This window comes from Plodia interpunctella, chromosome 9, assembly GCF_027563975.2.
Source record: "Plodia interpunctella isolate USDA-ARS_2022_Savannah chromosome 9, ilPloInte3.2, whole genome shotgun sequence".
In the NCBI taxonomy this organism is placed as follows: domain Eukaryota; kingdom Metazoa; phylum Arthropoda; class Insecta; order Lepidoptera; family Pyralidae; genus Plodia; species Plodia interpunctella.
The window spans coordinates 280,956-306,574 of NC_071302.1; the positions used below are offsets into that span (position 1 = coordinate 280,956).

A 25,619-nucleotide genomic window follows, 5' to 3' on the forward strand; every position below is an offset into this window, starting at 1 on the left:
CTGAGATAAAAACGGAAACTTAGAACCCAAGAGACTCGCTGTTTATATTGTCATCAAGTTTTTATTGAAATCAAGGGCTTGTCGTGAGACGTTAGACGCGAACGTTGACTGAATAAAATAAATAACGGAGTGGATTTGCCGGATGATCTGGGATGATTGATGTGCTCGGGTGACAGTGTGCGCGCACCCTTACATACATATCTTGCGTTTTAGACGTCTTTTTATAATGAAATAACAATATTTGTCGGCGAAATTGTTTCCTATATTTGGGCTTGAAATTGTGTGGAATGTACTGTCCTTTATGATGTAATTTTGTATCAATTCGACTGCCCCTGACACAAAACCCGTGCACTTTGACGACGGTCGACGCGCTGGCGGAATATTTAAATCCACTGAAGTTAGATTACTTTAATAATGTGACGAACATTCATGTTAGGATTTTATTGTCTTATGAGTAAAATTTCAGTTTGAAGAAGTGTAATTTTTTTGTTATTCTGTTTTAGTAACAGACTAGGCTAAATAATAAAGAAATATAAGTGCAAGTTCTAATTTATTTTTCTCTTTATATAAAAAGCAACGAAAAACTTGATTGTCATCAATCATATGCTAAGAAATAATATCCTTAATTGGACAACAATTACTCAATCTCCGGGAAGTTAAATTAAATTGTTGACAATTGTCCATATCTCATTAGATAACCGAAGAAAGTCGATCGAAGCCAATCAACTAATTGTGAGAATTGTTATGGGCAAGGGTCCCAACGTTTTCGAAACGCCCGGTTCAGACAGTGGATTGTTTTCTTGCCAGGTACCGCATGTACTAATGCATTATTTTGCTATATGCACATATTTAAATTTAACGTAAATTATGTTGTCATGTTTTCATGCATTTCGCATTTAACCTGACCTGGCATATTTAGACATGACTTGTCTGCTACCGCTGACATCTAAAGACGATTAAATAACTGCAGCTACATTGTAGACTAGTGATCGTAACAGTCAACTAATAGTCAGCATTGGTTTCATCAAAAGCAAAGTCACTTATTGATAAAAAGAATCAAACTTTAGCCAAACTGATTATCAGATTCGTAAGTCACCTCATCAAAAGCTACTACAAGGGCTGAAACTGTTCTTTTTGACTGTATCTCTGGACTCGACTAACAACTCGCTAATTGGACGACGTCTGTTAGTCGAGTGACGGTCGCTGACCGAGTGACGGCTACCATTAGGGATATGGGTTCAATTTGTTGCCTGTCACGCAAGCCTTGTGCTTTTTGCTGCAGGCTATTGGGTGAAAGTTTATTTTATGGGCAAAGTGTCATCTATTACTATAGTGATGGTCTAACTATCAACAGAATAGCTAAAGATGATATGTCCATCTATTTTGAATGCTTGGGTATGTACCCAAGCAATAATCAATGTTGATTATTGCTTGAATATAACTTTGGTAACAGTAGTTGAGTAACTATCTGAATTAACAAAAATAAACACTTTAAAGACTTGTTTCACCATATGTAATGTATCAAACATACAGCTTTAAACATTGTGTGGTTCACAAGTTTTGAACAGGGCTAACCGGCCAAACACATCAGGCAGATTTTATCTAACAATTTGATATTACAAGAACTTGGTGAGACAGGCTATATAGTTTTCTATCGATATGGTAGAATGTACTCAATTAAGTTTGCAAGGTTTGACCCACAATACTACATAGGTACACACCAACTTGCAAGCTTTGTAGAAATTGAGTGGCATAAAGAAATATATAGTTGAACATGAATGAACATTTTCAAGATTGCTTTCCACTGGATTAGCAACCCACACAATGCACTACGTACAATATATACTATATACACCTATGATTTAAGCAATACCTTTGATGTAGTTACAATACCTACATTACTTCATTTTATTTACCACATTTACAAGACTTTATTTGAATTTACGCTTTGCGAAGAAATAAGTTTGATGAAAGAAGGCCGCGTGTTGCCGACCACTGGACTAAACTATAAAATGAGTTTTAAATTATATTACAATTAATCACAATTATTAGTTAGGTTTTTTAAAACATGCCTAAAGTCTTGTAAAAAGGCTTGCCACGTATATATTTAAAAAGTACTGCTAACAGTACTTTATAAATATACTTATAGTTCTGGAACCTTTATTTCCAGAATCCTTTGATATGATTTACATATCTACGTGAAGGAAGTAACGCCTACACTCACCTCCGAAGCTAACCTAATTTGAATTTCCTCTCTAGGATCAACAGGATGGACGGTATGATACAATTACCGAAGTTAATCTTATTCTATTCCTATTTCGGGCACTATAATTTCGTAAATGTGAATTTCTGTAAGATATCTCGTCACATTTAGCACGTTTCATATATACATTAGTATTATTTTGACATTGGAAAACTGCATTAGTCGACTGGGACATATTTTTACTTAAATTTGCTACCGTTGTTTGGAATTTCATAAATCATAAAACTATTCCTAAAGATCAATTATAATAAGGTAGATTTTAATAAGATAAAACGGTAAGATCGGATAATAAACATCAAAAATATATAATTTGACATTTAAATATATATTACTTAAATAATAAAATAACTAAATGGATTAGTGTATGACGTCGCTGCATCACCGCGTTCAGTAAAGGCCACAGCTGTCTCTCTAAATGCTCTTGACACTGCATCCACTCTATTCCGTGTCACCGTGTTACATTCATTTCTAATAATTACGACACATGCAATTCTATATTTTAACATTTAGTAATAAAGATCAATTTGCCTTGAATAATATTTTGAATTTTCATCTAGTAGACATACAGTCTATAATGAATTTCATGCGATGTGTGGTAGAGTTCATAGTCTATCAGAAGTAATTAAAACAAATGCGCATAAGGTTAGTTTATAATAGGCGAGTAGATTTTGTAATGAAACATTCGAATTTTTCTCAAATATACTACCGACTGGATACTAACACTGGATTCTAGCTTTGACAAAACATTAAATGCAATTTAAACTGATTAAAAAAAACAAAAAATACCTAGTAAGTACAAACGCCACTGCCGTATATACTCGTAAATAACAGAGAAAAATCATTTTAAAATTTTAACAAAGTATAGTAACCAAACCAGTCATGACAACCATTAACAACACAACATTTTATCATATCAACAACATTTTATCATGTGAATTCGAGGTGTATACAAGAAGAACATGAAAAGATTTTAAGCTATCTTTATCTCTATAATTTTTCAGAATATACGTCACTAACATTAACACATTTAAAAAAATATATTACATACAATATAAGAAATGAAAAATTTTAGTTCTATAGTAGGTAACTCGTTCGTCGTACTCGGCTAATGTGGAGTTTGTCTTGGGGTCAACTCTCTGGAATGTAGTAATTAGAGGAGCAATAGATGCAATAATTGCTCTAATGAAGGACTCTTTCATCGCCATCAATGACAGAGAATTGCTAATGAAGATATAAAACTAATTAATGAGATAACACGCCCTGTCATTGGTCCGGATTCGGTAGCAATTGATGACTTAATTCAAATGAATGAGTATGAATTAATTCTAATAATAACCATGAACAGAAATGAGATACTTTTTATTTAAGTTTTGATATCAAAAGTAACGAAGTGAGCACTGAGAACACGTATCGGAATTGACGTTAATTGAAATGTATTTATTGTAAACTAAACTAAACTAAACTAAATAAACTCCGTATAGAATATATAAGTACATAAATGAATGCCAACACTTCTGATTTTTTTTAACAGTGAAATTTAGTGGTATTCAGTATATCTCCTTAATAATACACTCTCCTGACGGAGCATACTGCACCGGTCGTCTGCTGTATGCAATTCTTAGAACGAATACAGAGTACAATAGAGAATGCTTTGCAATGCACGTGTATAGACTTACATAAATCTAAATATATTTCAACCAGTCCACCAGGCAAACTTAGATATTGTAACGGACTTACATGATAAAAACAATGGTAAACCACATAGTAATGCATAAAAAAATATTTTGAATAATAGTCAGCTTTGAAACATGTTACAAGGCTACGAATAGCCAAATCCATCTCACAAGCGCAAAACCGCATCTACAAAGCCGAAGATGAAATGTCTATGGCTAGCTAAATGCAAGGAAGAATGCACCGAGGCTCGACGGAACGTAATTATATTGAGAACCTCTTGTTTATCGTTTATTGCGATCTTAGCCTTTATTTCACTAAGGGGAAAGAGTAATGTGTTTGAAATACTTAAATATACACATGAGTAGGTAATGAAATGAGTAAGGTAACGCCAACCAACTTAATAAATAATAAATAAATAAATATATTAGGACAAATCACACAGATTGAACTAGCCCCAAAGTAAGTTCGAGACTTGTGTTATGGGATACTAACTCAACGATACTATATTTTATAACAAATACATATATAGATAAACATCCAAGACCCGGGCCAATCAGAAAAAGATCATTTTCCATCATGACCCGACCGGGGATCGAACCCGGGACCTCTCAGTTCAGTGGCAAGAACTTTACCACTGCGCCACCGAGGTCGTCAACTTAATTCCAACAAGAGTGGTTGGGTATTCCAGTCGACACAACTTCTACTACAGCAAAGAAGAAATGACTACGAAAAGCTACTTGAAATATTAAGGGTCGCTAGTAAGGACATTACGAAAGGTCAGCCACACACTGGGAGACATTCTACCAATAAATAACATAACAATATTTCGTGGCTATTGTCCCGTTGCCATGGCAACAGATTACGAGGCAAGCTGTGCCCCCCGTGGCTCTCGACCACCAACGTGGCTCGACCCGGCCCAACTCTGCATAAGAATTGGCGTTGCAGTGCTTATCATTGAATCAGAGGTTTTTTATGCAATAGCAGAATTTGTGACTGTAGTTAGTAATTACGAACGAATGGTCGTTTCTGTTTGCCGTTCTCTCTAGACATCATGATAAATCATCCAAGGTATAAGTTTAGCCACAAATCCACATTAATATTACTAGGAGAAAATAATTGTTTTTTGTTTTTTTTTTTTTCGTTTCTAGTGAATAAACTCAACGACTCGTCACCTATTTTGATGAAATTTGGCACAGAGACAGACGAAACGTCCAGGAGTAACATAGGCTACTTTTTAATTATGGTTTTACCAAAGTGAACCCGAGATGGACTGCTAGTAGATAAATATGTATGATTTGTATCTTGCATCACAACAACTTAGGTTGTGAGTGCAAGCTAGTAGGACTTCGTACTCACTATGTATGTATAATATGTGGTGCAAAATTACAAAATAAACTAAAAATACAATGGTTTGCAAATAAAATGAATAATCAAAACAGATTAGCTGGTGTTTTGATTATATTGTTTGAAATGAAAACAAATAGAGGGTAGAGCTTTCGAACCATTGCGTACACGGCTCAGGGCCCAGTGTTGCTTCATGTAACGAAACCAAAGCGAATGAGGCAAATGAGGCCTCAAAACATTTTGACGCGGACACAGAGAACTGAGAGCTTTACGGGGCTTTACTGAAGCTTCCGGCAACACAATCAAGCAAAGTATTAAAATGAAAGAATCGTTTACATTTTTAAAATGTTTCATTTTCCGAATCCGAGGGAATCTTAAGGAAAGTAATAACTTTATTAATAAGTAGGCTTAGATGTTTTGTTTTTCTTTATGAAAAAGACTTGTTACAAAATATTTAACACGCATCAGTAACTTTTTAAAAAGTTACTAATACATACTTAAAACTTATTTACTTTAAGAATGAAAAATTATCACATAAAATGTTAAAGATGAACTTAGTCTTGAATTCTTGATGAGGTATTCTTTATTGTATTGTGTTATTGTTAATTTCAAAGTAACCATTTTCGCATTTATTTAGTAAGAATTTTTGTTTAGAAAGATTAATTATGTGTTTGCCTTCTACATTTGCACACCAAAATCGCGATAGCATTGTCACGCCACGTCCCGGCAAAATGCGGGACGCCACGTCCCGGCAAAAAGCGGGACGCCTATCTTTATCACACACTGACATTTATATAAACTGTACTAGACAAGCCATTTACTCACTTAAAACTACTTTTGAAAACATATTTACGTGATATTGTTCCACATAACTTCCACACCATCTTCCTTAACATAGGGTCATCGGCCGCAGTCATACTGTGTCCCTAATTTTAATACCAATTAAAGGAAAAAATATATTTTAGGTGTCATCATTATGATGCCCCATTGGGCAGAGACATAATATTATATTAGAACAAATGATATTTAAAGTAAATAAGACTGGTATGTGGAAAAACAACATGATCTGTAAATTTTTAGATTATGATCATTATCCGAATACTCGAAATCCGAAGTGCAGTACTCGTCTGAATCCTGACAAGGCTTCAAAACATTGTTAAATGACTATATTTTGAATCTGCACAAATTAAAATATTGTTGAAACGTAATCCAGCAAAAAATATGAACATATCAGGGATCACCACACGAGGTGATTTATGTGATTTTTTGTCACCGGTTCCGGGAGTCAATACCGTTTTTATTAGCCCTCGGCCGAGGGCTGCCATTGTGTTTTGTTTGTAAACTTTTTGTATCTATTCGTCATTTTAGCATACAATGCTGCGATTGTTTATGTATTCGTGAAGTGGTAGAGTCCATATTTATGACACTGTGACAATCGGTTGTTTTGTTAATCGATGCTGATCGAGTGGTGCTACTTGATTTTTATTGGGGTTTTATGGTTTGTTTATTATGATATGGTAACTGAATTATAGTTTATTTACCTATATTTTGTTTTATTTTCGATAAGCCAAGGACGCTTATAAACGTGTTAAAATCTTATTGTCTACAATATTATGGTTACTCTATGAAATAATCAAAAAATAGTATGAAGGTTTCTTCAAAATTAAATTGTTTGAACCAACAGACCTTTAAGACAATGGTAATTGCGCATAAATCACAAGACTGATAATTTCCGAGACATGCCGCCATTACAGGGCCACATCAATCGTGGAACTGAAACCAGAATTACCAAGTAATCTTTAATACTGAAGACCACACAGTATGAAGGAATTATTATTACAAACATTTGAATATACACATATATTTGAATATTTTGTTCGAGAAAGATCTACTTCAACATTGCGTTGTTATTTTTGCAAAAAAGGACATCAAAGTTGTGAGTAAACATCCTTCATATTGTGAGGAACAGAGAAGATGTAGTACTCACAATACAAGATACGTTTCCAAAACACGGGATGGCGTGTGGATGGACCGACAAAAACTAAGTGATTTGTTACAAAACTTTGTTTTTATTTGCCGTTTTTCTGTTCCGAACTCCGTCTTTATTAAGTTTTTGTTTTGTTGATTTATTGTATCCTTTGATTGTGGTGTTTTGTTTGTAATCATTTCCAAAAAGGGATAATTTGGGGTCTTAATTTTACGACAACCGCTTTTTTACACGTCTTCATTAATTTATTGATCTGTTTCCTTCTTTGGAGGTCATGAATTAAATTTTGTTACAATGCAATATTTGAAACGAATGTTTTTTGCTATGTCATGTCACACATGATTTTTTACATACTTTGAAACAAAAGCTGTAATCGAGCGGGAATCGAATCCAAGCCCCTGTCTTACCGGAACAGTGTTCTTAACCACTGAGCTATCGAGACCATACAACCGAATTAATAATCTTTTCACGTTTTTCATAAAAATTGGCCCAAAGATTTAGCCGAGAAAGCGGAATAGACAGATAGACAGGCAGACTTTCGCATTTATATTAGTATTAATAGTATGAATTACAAATCTTCAAACTGAAATATCTTACATGATCAAATATTTGTCTCAAAGCGAAATAATCAGCCAAGTTGGCAGTAACAATGGGATGAAGACGGATCAGTTCCCGCATTGATCGGCAATTAAACCGATATCGGCCGAGTTGTAGACAAACCCTCTAACTCCATTACAGTCTCGGTAGAAACTTATCTAGATTGGAATGTAGAAAATGACACAAAAAACATATGATACTTGTATATGCTGTCTATGACTGATCCATGACCAAAAATCAACATAAGAAAATTTGAAAATAACTACATTAGTTTTTAATGTCTGATTAATTTGTCACCTTTCCTTTTTTCCTTTTTAAGTCATCTGGAACCAAATAGTGTCATAGTAGCTAAACATTGAGCCTATAATACTTGCACAATAATCCTAGAGTGTGTCGTTACTGTGGCAGTGAGCCAACTGTCGATCAGACGCATACCAGACGGACAGACCGGCCTGCAGACATGTCTCGTGCTATTGTTATTGTCATTTTTATGTTCATGCCGAACTGTTTTATTGATGCAAATTGTCATGGTCAGTTATTTACTGTCAGTCTGACATTTAATGGCTTGTACGTGATGAATTGGAATGCATATTAGGTGTAAAGAAAGAGACGTGTTATGTTTTTTAAACTTTATGATTAAAACTTTATGGCACAAAATTTCAAAAATAAAGATTATTATTATTTTCTTCCAAAAAAAAACATCAACACTGCATCAAACTGTCCTATTCAATTCATCCTCGATCAAAATAATGGTTGGCCATTAAATATTGAACATATATATGTAGGTAAATAAATGCAAATTTGGTCAACAAGGTGTCTTCTTACTATCAAGATGGAATCGCATTTCACCCGGAATTTTTGCATGACCCGCCACAGACTTCAGTAGTCCACTCGGTAGCCGTGGGAACCTTATCTGTCTGCAATCGAGACGATTGCGACACTGGTGGACGGCTACGATTGCTGATTTCACAATATTAGATCAGTTGTGATGACAATATCAAGTCATACACTTCTCAGAAAACTAAAATGTTAGGAGCAGTTTACAACGATAACCTTCAATGGAAAAATTCCATAGTAAATTGAAATTCTTCACACAAGTTAAGATAGTCAGTAGACTTTATGGTTTACAAATATTCTTCCATACATACGAGTATAACTAAGTTAATCTCCGCTCATGACTATGTAAGAAAAATGAGTTAATGTAAGAAATAATGGGGGAAGATCGTAATGACCGAATCAATAAAAAACCTGACCACTAATAGATTTCATAAAGACTTAATTAACGTTGATTTGCTGATAAAAGCATGTACCTATACTTTCATTTGCTATCAAACTTTAACAGGCTATAGTAGAAATTTTATAGAGGAGAATTTAATATCTTTCTCGCTAAACACAATAATTAAACGGGCCATAAATATTCATGGGCTGAGGAGTCAAAGCCGAGAACTATTAACATTTTCATTATCCCGCGGGAGATATGGCGGGAACGATCAGCTGGAATATGGATCAAGGAGGTATATTGGTCTTGGATTCCTTCGTTTATCCGCTTTTAACCTTTGAAAGGAAACTGGGTTGAAAATTGTGTACATAGCTATCAAAAACAACTCACTCTATTTCATTGGTTAAAAAAGACGAAAATGAGTTTTTGTCATCGTGTCCAAAAATTTAAACTAAATTATGACAAAATTTGATTTCAAAATTGGGGTTTGGAAGAATTTTAAGTCATATGGATATTATAAAATGCTTACTTATTATATACAATGAAGTTGAATTAACACGAAAGCAATTTAATGTTATCAACAATTTCAATATGAATAAATCTTCGCTACGTTTGCTATAGAAACGTAATAAATGACTGAGATTGAATTGTATCGTGTACATTAGTCCCTACCTCGCCTGAAGGCCATTGTGCCTTCCCTACATATCATTCTAGAAGTCAATATAAAGTGTTGCTATTTCCTTACGGGCCAGGAGAGATTAATGTCCTCATATATTAGGAACCTGAGCTAGGCTTGTATTACGTCCTTGAGTAATGAGATCAAAGCATGACATTGCCAAGGCTTGAATTCGTACAAAGTTTAATCTAACACAGATAGATTGGTATATTTTTTACTTTTTCTCTTGTATATTAGTCTGTAAGCTATTTAATCTGGTTCACTGGTATTTGTATTAGATTACATAATTACATATATTCAAATTTACAATTTTAGAGAGGTAAGAAGCTTTATGACTAATTCTAATTAAGCTAGAGAAGACTGAAGTACGTTCTAGAGATTTGAACTTGTCTTATAATCGATTTGTTTATTGCTACAATTGATGAAGAAACCATTTCCCAACACGTCCCTGCATTTACACAGAACAATTTTAGCGAACTACCCGCAGTAAACCGGGCGATCCCGCATAAACTTCCGAAGCGACTCCATTTCCCCTTCCACGCGTGTCATTTCAAAACGTTATTGTGTGAATATTGCGAATAGCGTGGCGTGCGGCGGGGCGGTTGGCGGCCGTCCAATGCAGCAGTGCGGGCGATTCCTTTTGCATTCAGAGATTTTAAAGAACTACATTCTCGCGAATAGTGATACTTCTAAACCGATATTACTAAGCTGAAGAGTGTTGTTTACTTAGACGCATTTGAACGACCGTTCACATGGGCGTAATTTTTTGTGAAGTTAGAATTCCGCCAATTTAACATTATTTGTACAATGTAATATAAAATGCCCTAAACTTACATTATAAATATAAATATATGTAGAAATATAATGTGCTAATGAGGAAAAAAAATCACACAATAATTAAAGTTTTTATACAAAATTGAAATTCACCAACACGGAATTGACGCGACTAAAATATTGCAAAACTTTAAAAACATAAAACGTATAGGCGGAAATCCACATCAAAAGGCCTAAAAGTGCATGTTCATCTTATATTTTTCTTCTTTCGTCTTTAAGATGATTTGTTAGTGCACAAAAAGCATATTGTTTGATCCGGCGACAGTTCGTCTCGGGTTATAAACGGCACTAATGTGACGCGGAGATATTCCACAGAACTATACTGGCGTGGGCTGTGTGCACTGATGCGACTGCTGTGGCCACAAGCCAAGCGCCAGAGGACAGGCTGACCGCACACGTGCGACTAAAAAGTTACATTTTTAACAAAAATTAAAATATGAGCATAGATGTGAAATTTGTTGTAATTATATTTGAATATAAAGCACAAGGTATAGGTACCTGTATTGTTGTACTTCATAATTATTGTAGAATAGAGTATTTGAAGTTATTCTCACATTTGCCAGAGTATTAATTATATTCTAATATGACAAGCAAACAAACGTACTGATAATAGAAAAATTTCCATTTTACTGAGATAAGAAAAACTCAAATTGAATAATAATATGAATCACTAATTTTAACAAACTACTGACCAGAACTTTAAACGACATCAACGTGTGAGTGTTCGAAATTGGCACGGAATAAACTGAGGCGTCGAGGCGTGAGTCCACTGGCCACGAGCCAACCGGCACAGGATATCAAACTCGCCACATGGGGCTGAACTATATATTGGCGATATATTATTTATTACTTAAACCATTTAAATGGAAAATATAGAAATTTTACACCAATAAAATAAACTAAAATCAAGGAATAAAGACACCTGACATTTATGGAGTTAAAAGGCCAAGCACAATAAAATAAATTTAATTGATATATATTATAATGTAACTAATATTTTATATGTGGATTTTTTCTTTCTCAAAAAAATGAAATGTATATCTTATTCATCAATAGGTACATTATTCAGTCGCAGTCGCATACATGTGGTTGCCCTAACGCCATCTCGTTACGATCACTTATGAGAGGATTTCCGAGTAGCGCTGGCAATGCCATTTTTATTTCATTCCCTTTATCGCACCGCGCGCGACGCGATTAAGCGTGTGAAATGGCGCGATCGCAATACTTTCGCGTTGGAACAAACGAGCGCAATATCCGATGGTTTCATAACTTTTCATGGAGATATTTCCTATATAATGTTTTGGTTTAAATTCACACATTGGACCAACTTTTTCACGCTATTATAACTGCAAAGTAATAGAGGTATAATTGCTACATAAATATATATTTAATATTTAGTCAAAGATTTGCTCTAAATAAATTAAAATAAGACAGTCAATTTTGACGGTAACTTTGATAGGCGCACCGTCGTCGTGTTTCGATAAAATGGCATATTTTGCAAATGCAAAAATGCTGCGCAGGTTATAATTAACTGATGTAACCAACCTTTAATGTCGACATAAAATAAAGTATTAAAAACTAGAAGTGACGAATAGAACAAGACGGATTGTCTATTCCACATGCACAAAACAGCTGACACACACACTGACGATGACAAAATAAAGTCAAATAGTTACTTTTGGTTCAGTCAATATTAATTTCCAACAGAATCTGTTTATTCAGTAACATGATAAAAAGTTGCGGCGACAACAAACAATTAAAAGGGTTTCAATGTCACCCTCGGATCGACTCCGACAGCTGAAGTTTAATTAAGTCACTTCACTTCGCTTTTACGACCAAATCTGAAGGCGTTATAAAACGTGGGCTAAATGGGCAAGTTATCTAAACATTTGTTACGATTTTATTACACTTAAAAATGTATTCCAAAGTGTCTATTTTTAGTTTTAAAATAAGTTATGACTTTTATTTCCAAATAATTTTACTTTAAATATGATGCATTTAGAACTCTTGACTCGAAGAAGAAGTGAAAATAATAAAATATCAAAATACTTTTTAAAGCAGAAATAAAAAGGTACAACTTAGTACAGGTTTGGTTAGTAGACCATCATTAATATTCTTTAATTGTATTTACTACCTAGCAGGCAAACAGGCATGTGGCGCACCCGATGGCAAGTTAAAACCCCTAAACTTGTCGCATTTTGGTGTTTTATGAGAGGTTATTTTGAAAATGTGATTCTAACAGCGTATTTTATCTAAAAACAAAAAATCTAAACGTTGAATATATCTTACACTTCTGCGCAATTATTGTCGGTGTAGACGCGCGAAGTGCTGCACTTTCGATGGCAGAGTAACAAGGTTATCACACCTCTGCTCTTTGCCGGCTTTACTAAGCTAATGGCATTTGTGACGGCGATGGAAACGCGACGGCAGCGAATTATCTTCGTACAAAGGTCTCGTTTGTGTTTCAATTTGCTGATGTTTGACTAAAAGTTACGATGAGTATGTTAAGCATTATAGATGCTGATTGCCGAGGCAAGAAGTTGCCGAGATACTCCACCGGTTATTGCTGCGATACAGTCAATAATTGTTTATTTTATTTATTATGTTAATTTTAGAATTCCGAAAAGTCTGCACAAAATATAAGGAAACATAATATGAATTTCTTCTCTTAAACAACCGATGTTGAAATGCATCAAACTGACACACACGTACCGTTAATTTGTCAAGCTAAGCATACGAGACGTGTTGGATTATTGTTCGCACAAATTGGCCAAGTGGTAGCAGCATGCAAACGCACTCATCTGCATTGCAACTAGTTTCGGATAATTCACTCAAAGCTGGATATTTCAAAAACATGGATTAATGTGCAATTTTTCACACTCGAACAATTTATGCTATTTTATTTCAGAGTCGGAAATTACTATGTACTTAATGATATAAATATGAAATGCAAAAGTTTGTGGAGTTGATAGTTGAATATTGTATCGATAACACAAATCAACAACAAAGTTTCTGTAAAAGCTGTAGATATTTGTTTATTGATAATAATTAATAACTATTAATATTACCAACAAGCCATTTAAAGTTAATTCAAATATACACAAGCTGTTGACATTCCACTACATACCATAAAACATTTATTTCCGTGATCAAAAATGAAATATTCCCAAGCAACAAAACATCAAGTATGAAACTAGATCATACTGTAACCAATAATTTGAAAACAGGGACAGCCGGCGATTTCTATTGGAATTTATTAAAAGCACCGTAATTAAGTCATTGGACCTTTGGCTTGTCCATAAATAATATCCGTCTAAATAGAAGTGGGTGGTGTCTGACTGATCGGATCGCAGTAATGCCGACTTGTTACTTTTAATAACTTTATAGAGTAAATGTTTTATGGGCGGGCTGGTCGTATGTAACAGTTGATCAGTTATATAATTAGCGCTATCATTGTATACATAATTGTTTTCATTGAATCAGTTTTTTTTAATTAAATTATTATGTCAGTTATCAGTATGATTAAGCAATTTTCCTTGATATTTTTTAATAAAAACAAATTGTCGTAGATGATAGACAAGCAATCGATACTTCTATTAAATCCAATTCCATCAATCCCTTCATACAGGTTAACCTGGCCTTCATGTTTCGCAACACTTGGTTCCATAGACCTTTTTATGAGGTTAAGATGTGATACTGTTATTATAGGCAACGACAAAATACTACAAATATTAACATTACTCACCGGTTCATGACACGTAGGTACTCATAGGCATGAATGTGGCTTACCTGCAAAAAAATAAAATAAACATTATTATATTTGCCTTGATATTATATATATATATATATATATATATATATATATATATATATATATATATATATATATATATATATATATATATATATATATATATATATATATATATATATATATATATATATATATATATATATAATCGAGCACTTCCAGTCACCGTAGATCAAGCTTGATTTATCAAATGAATTAACATCGTCTCAAATAAATTACCGAGTCAGCCCAAGCTCCCAGCTATTACTGCTAGATTGCGTCCCCGGGCAAGCGATCCGTCAGCTGATGCCAAAGATTAAACCAACTAGATCCCGCAAATTTAGTGAAGTATCAGGTATCCTATAAACACAAATGTTGGAATTCTTAGATCTATCTACCCCACAATGGACAAAGAATGCGAGAAGAATAAGAGAGAGAGAGAGAGAAGAATTCAATTTCGGTGTCAATTCGCATACTTGTTATTACATAATTATATGGTGTACAATAGATTACAGGATGTATTTAAATTTGATTTAAAAATGAGCAATAAAGGTCCTTCAAATATCTTAATGATATTTATTTAATAAAATGTTATTAATGATTATTAAAATGTAAAGATCCAATTGATCCAACTGCTCTATCTAGCCGCGCTGACATCTGTAGCTAATACCTGGGTTCAGTAGATTGATATTGGCTAGACGTAATGTAAACTCACCTTATGATCTCGTCCAAACACACCATAACTGGAATTCAATTCAGACTATGCGAGGTTAGTATATAGTGATTGGCAGTCAATAGAGATTGAGAAGTGACTTCATGTGACATTTGTTTGAAATAAATTTATTTCGCATGAAAAAATGAAAACTACAGAAATCAAAGCGTATCTTAAAGGCAATCTTATCACTTTGAAGATCTCTGCCAGTCAACCAGTACAAATGTATAGGTTGATTGGCAGAGATCATTTTTATCGAATGTGTTATTTTTTATCTATAATTTGTTATTATATACATTTTGTTAAAGTTGCCTAAAAGCATCTGGTACGTACCTTTGCAACTATTTCTATCCAGTGACAAGTAGTCGCATACACACTAGTGAACTAAATAGTCAACTAGTGCGCAGGTTTCCTCAACATGTGTATTAAACGGTAGCTTTTAGAAAAATAACTTTATATTATATATAAAATTTAACGTGAATTAGTGCCTATGTAGGTCTAAATTCTGAATAAATGATTTGAATTTTGAATTTGAAACTTTTGCAATGTCAAGCGGGTGGTTTTTGTTCCCCAATTTCACAAAAAGTATAATCCTTATGTTTTAGTAATTCTCGTTTGATTGAAATAACCACCACTGTACTGGTATAAACCAGTACAGTGGTGGTTCACAAGCAAACAATCCGCAGGCGGAGTTGGGAGCTAGCAGCTGTCTCTGTTTACATTATATTGTAAAGTGAATGAACAGCGAAGACCGAGGGAATATCAAATTAGACTCAAACCAAGATCAAACAAAAAATATAATTTAAATTCTATTATGTAACCGCAGTATACGACACCATGAAACTACAAACAGAACTTTAGATATTTATGATAAAATTTCAATTATTTTTGGAAGCTTTTCATGAATTTAATGAATTTGATTTATTTCTCGATAATAATAAAACGAATGCTATATAATTATAATTACATATTTAATATTTGTTTTTATTAAATCATGTAATAAAACCATACAATAGTTTGATTTTGATTATCTTTATTAATACAAGGCAGGTTTAATCAAGATCATTGAAGTATCGACAAGTCTTGGCAGCCACATTTTCCTTTTGCGAAACAAAAAGGCATGAAATCTCCGATAACACTTTCCGGTGCAAAACTTCACCACTTCGGAAATGAGCTCCCACAAGTTTAACCCTGCAGGTGAGCGGATATTACTCGTACCAAACCCTTCATATCACGACACTACGTATCACCGAATTGGTGCATCCGCCGGAAATGGACGGGCCTTGCACGCCCCGCTATTAATTAGGACGTGTAATTGTATGGCGATAGCGAACGGGTAATTATGTCAGAGACATTAAAATAAATTATTCTATCACATTAATTTGTTTTTTAAAATTTTAACAGTTATTGTTATATGTTAACCATGCACGATTTGACTAAAGTAATATTTTTTTAAAAGTACCTGTATTCATTTATTTTAAAAGTACGTTACTATTATTGACAGATAGTCACGCCCCCTGTCAGACAAGTATTCCAACAAAACAAAATTTCTCATTTTATTGACACGCAAAAGTGTGTTATAGAAGTAACTACTGATATCAATGAGAAAGTCATTATTATAATTTAAATAACACAGAAACTGGATATTCATATAACAATGGTTATACCAATGTTACCACAGATACAAACATGATATAACCAATTCTTGTTTAGAAGTGAATAATTAAGTAACTGAATGTTGTCAAGGATAATATGCAAGGCAATAGTCTGACAATTTGTGATGCTGACGACCGTGGGAATTTGGTGACGAAAAAGGAGGAAAGTTCCTGGGCTCAACGGATGAGTAGGAACCGGGAATATGCTCAAATGAGGTGGAGAGATATCAGATAATTAAATAGACTTTGGATTTGTAGACTTAGTTCCTCTTGATTAGAGGAAATTATTGAAGAAAAATAAAAAATCTTCAAAAAACCTAATAATGTTTAGTTAACAAACTGTATTCGTTTTTATAACATCTGTGGTTTAGAGAGCATGAAAAACTAAACCGTATAATTTGATATTCAAATAAATGAACAATGAATATTAATGGCAGAAATCTATCAATAGTTGCCAGGTGGCAATCATATCCAACGATCGTATCGGGCAACCGGTCACGCGACTGGTCGGGCTACTCTCAAAGTTAAATATTATTGTATGTTACTTATGTATTTATTTGGATCCCAAAAGCAAACAACTCATCATAATCAATTCAAAAATTAGAGCTTCATAGGCATATTTCTCACTTTTTTTACTTCTTTTTTCACTTTACGGGGAGATCTAGAATATTCTTCAGTAAACCCCTATATCCCTGGGGTAGGCAAAGCAAAGAAATTAAAAACATTTAATTATTTAGTAGAGTTATTATCCTCTATATTCACGCACTCATCTTGGCTACGACGTCGTGAAGCCCAGGGTTAGCGTAAAAATAAACCTAAAATTTTTGAAGATTTTGCTATGATTTTACAACTGCCTGCCTGACGTTAACCCTCCTTGGAAACGCTATCTCTCGTACGACATCCACGGGAGGATATGGAGTGAGTGAGTCCTATTCTAACCACACGCAAAATAGTGACGGAAGAAGAATCTTGCAGAAGTAACCAACTTTTGCTTATGACAAGGTTACTGGTACACTCAGTATAAACGGTGAACCACAAAACAATGTCTGTTTGTGTGTCTGAATCTGGGTAAAGTCGCGGGTCATTGCACAAAGCCGCCGCAGCTGCATTTGATCTAGCATTTGCATCATAAAAATACCGCGTCATGGAGTCTGTATTATAATAGAGAGCTAGATTTTTTTTTAAATTTTGTTTTCTACCACTTCGTATATATAAATGTTGTAATATACGAATATATTGCAAGAACTGTAATTTAAGTGTAAAATAACTCACAGTAAAAATCTACCTATAAGATTTCATAAATGTTGGTTTTTTAGTTTACTTCAAAAAAGAGATAAAGTTTGTTAGGATCACGCTTTCAGGGCTAAACAACTACGAGACTAGATTTTGATGAAATTTTAGGTGCGAAGCTGCGGCCAACAACTATTATTAGTGAACTTGAATTAACTAATAATACAAGAGTTAAGAATTTAGTTTGATATAGCTTGGTAAGCATTGTAAGTAAATATAACAGGGCTATTATAATATTTGAATACTCAGTTGTGCACACTTTACACAATATCAATGCAATACAAATCCAAGACCAATGTTTGCTAAACACGGGAGCTTTTAAAATGCATTTGCTGTCAAAACCCGTTGCATTTAGTTTGTGGAGCGGAACAACTGACTGTGCTTATTGTATTTTACGAGATATCAAGTATTTGACGTATTTACTAGTAGGTGGGCTGCTCAAACGCAATTCAATTCAATTCAATTTATTCATAAAAACAATTTACATTGCATTCGAATATTGTAACTTAAAACTAGTAATTATAATTTAGTATAATAAAATCAATTTAACACTTAAATGCCAACAAATAGAATTACAAAATACAATTTATAATAACAATTTCTTTTTTTTTTTTTTTTTAATTTTTAATACATATCAGTTACAGATAGATAGACAATAAATTACCTAAAAGTCATCTACATTATAACAGCACTTGTTTAGCAGCAATGTTCTGAGTTGATTTTTGAATCTAGAAAGCTTTCTCTCTGACTTGAGTTCAATTGGCAACTTATTAAATAAACCTATGGTCTGATGACGCGCACAGTGCTTTACAATTTGCAGAGCAGGTATAACTTTTAGAGTTAAGTCCTTTCGCCTAGTACTTTCGCGTAATAATATTTCTTCTTCCGTCTCAAAAATAGCTCTGTTTTTAATAAAGTCTGTTAAAATCACAAAAATATATAAGGAGGGAACGGTTAATATTTGAAGTCTTTTGAAATGTTCCACGCATGACTCCCATGGTGGTATACGGACCATGGTGCGTATGGCTCTCTTTTGCGCTACAAAAGCTTTATTAATGTTGTAATCGTAGCTTCTACCCCAATATTTTATACTATAGCGCAGCCTAGATTCAACTAGAGCAAAGTATAGCGATTTCAGTTGATCCACCGTGAGTTCATCCCGTAAGGTTCTCAGTGCACAGCAAGCACTGTTGATGCTATTTTCCACGGCCTTTAACTCAGGCTTCCAGTTCAACAAATTGTCAATTTGAATACCGAGGAATTTCACTGCTGTCACTGGTTCAATAACTACATTTTCTAACTTTACAACAAGGGTATCTCTATTGTTAGCCGTCGTTTTAAATAACATTACATTGGTTTTGGATGCATTTAGTTTTAGGTTATTAGCTGTAAACCAATTTTGAAATAATGTTAGAATATTATTTATCTTTCTATTAAGAGCGTCAATATCACTACCCCAAACTACTGCATTTGTGTCATCGGCAAAAATTACTAGTTTAATGTCAGATTGTAAAGTTGTCATGTAATTTATTAAATCATTGATAAAAATTATAAACAATATTGGTCCCAAAATTGAGCCCTGTGGGACTCCCCTAGTCACTTTATGCATTTTTGAATTTTTTATGGAATTCAAAAACTCTCCCTTAGAGTCTCCTACCTCAACATACTGTTGCCGGTTGCTGAGGTAGGACTTAAGAAGGTTTAAAGTTTTGCCCTGAATACCACAAAAATCCAATTTTCTTACAAGGATTTCGTGGTCCACTGAATCGAAAGCAGAACTAAGGTCCAAAAAGATGCCAGCAACTTTCAATTTCTCGTTTAATTTAGAAGTTACGTCATGTACAATGGTGTCCATAGCATTAGCTGTACCAATACCTTCCTGATAGCCGTATTGCCTTTCATTCAAAATATTGTTAGCTTTCAAGTGTCTAAGTAGTCTCGATTTAATGATGTTCTCAAATATTTTAGAAAGTATAGGCAGCAAAGCAATCGCTCTATAGTTTAGTGGGTCTAACTTAGAGCCTTTTTTAAGTATGGGAATTATTTTTGCTATTTTCAATTGCTCGGGGAATATTAATCAATAATCAAACAGTATCTCTCCTCTCTCCTTAGATATCTCTTAAGTGAAAATTGACCAAATCTTCGGTCGGTGCAAATACCTAACCATAAATAACAGTTTGTAATGACATCTAGACTTTCTAGGAACCTGATTGTTACCTAGAAACCGAGCTATTTGTTTGAGCTACGTTGATATTCCCCGAAGGCGCATTGGTTGATCATAAATACTATAATAGGAAGACTGTAACTCAACCTAACGAACCCAAATTAATAACCATTGAGGATTTTAATTGATTTACTATAGTATAAATAATATTCGCTGACAATTTACTAGATTTTGAAGGTCTAATTAGGAGACATCGGTTATTTGTCAAATTCGGATAGTTGGTTGTTTATCAAATTGAGCGTTGTTTTACAAGCTGCGTAAAGTTCTCCTTTCTATTTATAAGAATTCATATCACGTCTTATTTTTTGTTGGTTCTTGGTTCTTACTAATTGATTTTCTATGAGAGCATTATCTTATATCCCAAATTCTCATGAGATTGAAGCTTTGAGGCGTAATTAGTTGGAATTAAATGGTTTCAAAACATTCATTTCATTACAATCATTCATTTCGCCCACTGTGTGTTGAAGACGTTCAACACCGGCTCAAAAACATTGGCGTTTTGTTTTGATTGAAGTTTAGACATGTTGACTGACCGTTTGACACTTGTATAATCAACATTTCCATGTGTCATATTTCGACACAGTCAATTTATAATTAAGCAAAGTATCTATTTGTTGTCATATTTATATAAAGTAAAATTTCTAAACTGCAAATCTAGCCTTCTATGTAATTAATCTATACTTGTATGTTTTAGAAATTGACAAAAACGGGGAATTTTGTTAAATATTATCAGTATGATACAAGTACCTGCATTTTTATCTCATAGGACCATAGTATAATCCTTTTAATTGTGTTATGAACCCTCCTCATAACAAAACGTTAATCTTAATAAAACGTTGCCAACGCGTTTTCCACAGTTTAATCAGAATTTTTACTTTTCTGTGCATGTACGTACAGTTATATTTTATGACAATTATAATATTTTTGTGACACTTTGGTTAAATTCAAGTATTTTATTATACAATAAGATAGTTTCCACGTTAGCTATTACCAAAAACCCCGTCACAATATTATCATAACAAACACAAGTTTGTCGCGTGTCGAAGCGATTTCGTCGCGCGTCCAATAACGCATGGCTTTACACGCTGCGTGGCCGTTGCGTTGCGTCATTAACGCCGAGGGTAATTTGGTAAAAAGAGAACCACCCACGAGGTAATACCCATACCTACCATATATACCATATACCCACACCAGAGTGTATTCACACACAAAAATGCCAAATAAAAACATTATTATTGGGAATTTGGTTCACATATTTTTAAACATCACGATCTATACAAATGTAGGTAATAATGCAAACACAAACACATTTGTTACAACTAGCTGATATTGCTCAAGCTAATAACGAAACATGTAAAACCTAAATTACTATTCGTTACTCAATGTATATATTTCTTTTCTCCGTTTCAAATTAGCAGCCTAAGTTTACCCACAAAATATTTTTGGATCCACAAATAGTCACTACATACCACCCAACCAACAATACCCGCCCACATGTCCATTGTTGGGCCTGATGCCCACTCCCAACAAACTTCGCTTCTTCTGTCGGATTCTCAAAGCTTACGGATGGCTAGCGGATTATCCATTGTTTGCGGTCCATACTGAATCATTTTTATAGTCCCACTGGACACTGTACAGAAACAATCGAATGGCTAAATTTTCCGCTCATAAATACAATGTGTTCTTCTATTAAGTAATATTTTGTTTATATTCTTAGTGCCAAGTTTCTATTGGGATTTTGTTAATACAGTTCCCGTAAATCCCAATTTTCCATTCAGCAATATGCTTTATTAATAAAAACAAAAAGTATTAAATTTTTTTATATGCCCAATATAATGTTCGAAGCAATTCTAACAGTTGTTGTAGCAATTTAAAAGTGACAAAATTTAAAAACACTCGCATAACAAAAGGAACAGAAGGGTCAATGCCCAACAGCAATCAGTCAACTTACACGCCCTCCAGAAATTACTCGGAGGCCATCAAGACCGAATCAAATTGAGATATCGTTTCCATTTTAATAGTGTTAAAACCTCGTTAAGAGTTTGCGACATTTGCCCCGACAGATGGCACGCGCGTCACTTGTTTGTTTTTGTTATTTTCTACCCGTTATTAACTTTGTCCGTCGCGTTGTCGGGTGACCTTTGACTTTTGAAATGAAATTTCATAGAATATGAGTATAAATTTTATTATTATTATTTTATGGGTTATGCTGAAGAAACTCAACAGCATTGTCTAGCTTTACTTCAGACCTTTTGTTGGCTTATATTTGATACCCTTGATACTAGTTATTCCTTGTATGCGCTGTATGAACTCGCTATATAAACATCTACATTTCCTTCTGGTTTAAATAAAAAGTCTAATTTTCTATTTTAATTTCATTTGTTACTACAACTGGTCCGTAGCTCCAGCAGTGAGCAGTCTACATGTCTATTGTCCAGAAATATTACAAATTGGTCCATTACGCTGAGTTACCGAAGGTCGTCCCGGAATTATGTTTTCTATTATCTTTGAATCGAAGCGAACTGGAAGAAATTTTGTTTCTATTTACAATAACTTCGGGTTCGCGATGAGTTACGATTTGTTTTCTTTTTGTAGAACAAAATGAAATCTTTTATTATAACTTTTGGAGTAATATTATTCTTTAAGCTTTTCTTTTTTAAGTGACTTATAAAGGAGTTTGATAACGTCATACCTGCGATCCGAGTTCCATTAATATTTTGAGACTTAATGATCCAAGACGAGTTGAACAGTTTATAAACAATATTTAGCTATTAGCATTCTATAAGGGAGAAACGTTAATCAATCAACATGTAATAAATTAAGGAAAACGTGATGTCACACACGTAGACTGAAGTCAGCGCTACCACTAACAATGGCGCAGTAAAAATAATTTTAATAATGGGTAATTTTGCTTAACTTAAAAATGTTTCCTATATATGAAATACAAAAAAAGTGAAAATACTTTTCAGGACATTCACACGGAGATATCAAATAAGAAAACGGGACAAATGAGGAAGCGCCTAATTTGTATTCCAGCGGCCGCCTAAAATAATAGTCGAGTATATAAGAGATAACACTACATTCGAGGGTTTACTGCCTCAGGGCCTCGTGATAAACGTTGGTGTGTGCCCGTTGGAGCCGTGGATTTGTCCCCCCACCCCCCTTTGCACCATTGGCGGTGTGATTGGGTATGAAAGTTTCATACATGGAGTTCTATCTAGTTTACTGCATCACGACATTGTTTCCCCACGAGGATTGGTTCCCCATTGAAAGGGTGTTAGTACTTTACTTGTGGGGTTTTATTGCGTTTAATGTCTCAGGACTTCTTCGTTGTGGTCAACTGCCTTTTATAGCTGGTGGTACACGTTAAAAAGGTAGTACAGTTTTTCAGCAATTCAAGATTATTTTTTATTTACCTATGATATTGATACTGGCAAAGAGATAGAGAGATACTGATTTTTGTAATACATTCTTGACAGAAACACAATTTATTATCATGCAGCCCTAGATGATTTCAATTAGATACCAGTTTTATTATATATTTAAAAATTCCAAAGAGGAAAATCTTATAATCTATAGAATATAATCAGTAATGTTAATGTATTTCGATGTATATGGCATATGGGGGCAACAACGACAGATACACAAGGAAAACATAGATTTCCGGATAAAATCACGCATTGTCCGAATATCTGAATGGTGGCTGTGAATAAATCTCCCTTTGTGTGGACCAACGCGGGATTATTCTGTGGGTCGCTCCGGAATAGGAAGCTAGTTGATTGTCGTTGTTTAATTGTCAGAGTGGGACCGGATTTAGTAAGTTAATTACGAGCCTACGAGGCGAATTAGTTTTACTTATATTCTTTTGTATTTTAAATTAGGGACAGACAGGGACAATTTCTCAGCATAAAAATATATCATATGTCTGTATCCAAAGTAAATTCAATCATTTAATCAGAAATTAGACTTAAATAACAATACTTATATCTTATGAAATCAGCACTGCCCTGACTGGAACATAATGAATATCACCTTTTATTAAAATGCTATGTTTGCTATGAATGTTGAAAAGCACCCCTCGATTTACGAAAGCGGTTGACAATCCCACGGTGATAGGATCGCGTCACGCTTTCTGCGTCCATACCTGGACAGGCTGGACCAGCCTAGACTTTCCATGTCAGCGCCAGACTAATCTCAAGATAGGCGGGCTTCAATCTAGCTTACATCTGAGATTGATGGCGATCATCGAGGAGAGAGGGCCAAATAACTAATTAAGCGGGTTTAGAACTAGAGCGGCGAACTGTGATAACATTAATGATGACAAGGTGAACGAAGCAGTTAGTTTCTAAAAGCTAAAATCACGTAAAAAATTAACAAAACATAAAAATGTTAAAATGACATTATTTTGTCCTATTTCAGTTTTGTTTTTGTGTCTGCATGTGGCTCGTGGTACAGTCCTCTGCATTAATTTCAATTTATAAACGTGAGGTTGGTACACGAATTCGAATATAATGCTATATAGATATAGTATTTTGAGTAAGTTCTAAGTCTAATCAAACATTCTATATAACAGACTAATTCACGTAAATCAAATATAACATGCACACGGGTGCTCGTTAGTCTGTTCAATAAAACAATAACAATATCCTCAGACAAGGATCGCGGCCGCGTGCCGCGCGACACACGTCAAATAAAATTTAAAAAAAAACGGTGGTCAAAGCCGTCGCCCTAAAGGCCCTTTTTTCACATGGTAATTTATGGACGATTTATTGAAATTAAAATGGTTTGATTATTGTGACTGTGTACTTGATGAATGTTTGCTGATCCCACAAGTGGGATAGGGGGAAGAGAGATGAAAGATTTATTTGTCCGCTTTTTGAATGCTTTAGTATATAAGAAAAGAATAATTTATTGTATATTGTATAATATATTGACTACGATTCGAAACGATACGATAGGTTAGTTCTGACTAAATCAATATGGGTAACAGTAGCGTACATTATTTTCCGCATTTTCTGCTATATTCGTGCTAAAGATGTCAAACTTTAGAAAATCAAGGATTTTTAGTTTATCGAAATCGGAAACAAGTAAACAACAAATAAACTGGAATTCCTTATTGTTTTAAATAAAAATAAAAATCTTATTCAATACAATAGACAAATTAAAATTGTGCATAGTGAGCCTTATTGTATCGTTTCATTTCCATAACGCCTAAAGCCCCGAGGTCCGAAGCCTGCTGCTGCTAACTGAACCGTTGCGTGAGCTTTGTAAGAGGTACGAGCTTTGATACCGATGCTAATGTTAGTGACATTTTCAACTGGAATTTTAAAATTAAATTTATCAAAATACTCATA

The 25,619-nt window shown here is 34.1% G+C and overlaps 1 protein-coding gene across 14 annotated transcripts in view; it reads right to left on the minus strand.

Moving 5' to 3' along the window:
* LOC128672643 (uncharacterized protein) overlaps positions 1-25,619 on the minus strand; it is a 315,359-nt gene that overhangs the window by 135,140 nt on the left and 154,600 nt on the right. The window lies entirely within an intron of this gene.